Below are 1,633 nucleotides of genomic sequence, written 5' to 3' on the forward strand. Positions count from 1 at the left end.
GCCGTGGGAAGAGCAATGCAAAGACTGTCTTGTATGCTTGGAGCGTTTGTACGACAGCAAGAAGGCCACTTGTGGTGGTGGTGGAGAGAGTGGAGGTGAGAATTGTAGGAGGTGAGGTCAGAGAGGTAGCTAAGGCCAGATCTCATAGAGCATTCTGGCTATGGTCATGACTTTGGATTTTACTCCAGTGACATGGGAAGCCACTGGAAGATTTTGAGCAGTTGAGAGGTATGATTGACTTAGGAATTACACAGTTACTCTGGTTACCATACGCAGAACAGGCTACTGTGGGGGGGTCAAGGGTGGAAGCTGGGAGACCAGACAAGAAGTTATTCTAATAGTCTAGGTTAGGGACAGTGGTGGTTTAGACTAGCGTGTGCATGATGGAGGTAGTGAAAATGGTAGGATTCTGTAGACATTTGAAGGTAGGGTTGTAAGGATCTTCTGATCAATCAGACATGGAATGTGGGAGGGGAGTCAATGATTCCAAAGATTTTGGACTGAGCAGTCAGGAACATTGAGACTAGAGTCACTATTTATGGACGTGGGGAGAAGGAGTTTGGGAAAAGCTAAGGGTTCTATTTTGGATCGATTAAATTTAAGACACATGGGCTTCCCTGGTGGCGCAGTGGTTGAGAGTCCGCCTGCCGATGCAGGGGACACGGGTTCGTGCCCCGGTCTGGGAGGATCCCACATGCCGTGGAGCGGCTGGGCCCGTGAGCCATGGCCGCTGAGCCTGCGCGTCCGGAGCCTGTGCTCCGCAACGGGAGAGGCCACAACAGTGAGAGGCCTGCGTACCGCAAAAAAAAAAAAAAAAAAAAATTAAGACACACATTCTGTAATTAGAGATATTCAGTAGGCAGTTGGATACAGGCGTCTGAAAGTCAGGGAGAAATTAGGACTGGAGAAATAGTGTTGGGAGTGGTTCAGCCTACAGATGGCTTTAGGGAGTGAGGGTATATAAAAAAGGGAAGAAATCCAAGGACCCAGCAATGATGGAGGAGCATCCAAGGGGATAGAATGAGAACCGAGAGAGAGGGATTCCCATGAGGCCAAGGAAAGAAAGCATCCCCAGAAGGAGAGATCAACTAGGTCAGATGCTGCTGATACATCAATAAGATGAAGACTGAGACTTGACCATTGAATTTAACAATAAGAGGTCCATTGCTATGTAGAATTCAGTTTTAGATAGCCCCCGATAGGCCAAAACTATCATGATCATTTTAATAGCAAACCACACATAGGTTCAAATGTATCAAGTTTCATGTGTAGGATTTGGAAGATGTGGGTTCACAACAGTTTCTGAGAAAAAGCCTGGTGGGATTTATGATGCTGAGTGCCATACAAACTACCAAGTGATGGAGATGTCAAAAAAACCACATGGAACTGACTTTGCCGCATAGATGGAAGCAGAGCATCTAGACTCATGGGACTGGGTTCTGTCCGAGAGGTGCACTGCCAGGAGGGCAAGTGTTTCTGTATCTATTTCTGTATAACAAACCACCCTCGGAATGTACTGGTTTAATCCAATGATTTATTATCTCTCATAATTTTATGGATCGGTTGGTTGGTTCTTCTTTTGGTTTTGCCTGGGCTGATATGACTACAGTCCTCTTGTGAATTGGCAAGGCCC

Source organism: Aethalodelphis obliquidens, unplaced genomic scaffold, assembly GCF_003676395.1.
Source record: "Aethalodelphis obliquidens isolate GAN/ISIS:26980383/991018 unplaced genomic scaffold, ASM367639v1 scaffold5, whole genome shotgun sequence".
NCBI classification, from domain to species: Eukaryota; Metazoa; Chordata; class Mammalia; order Artiodactyla; family Delphinidae; genus Aethalodelphis; species Aethalodelphis obliquidens.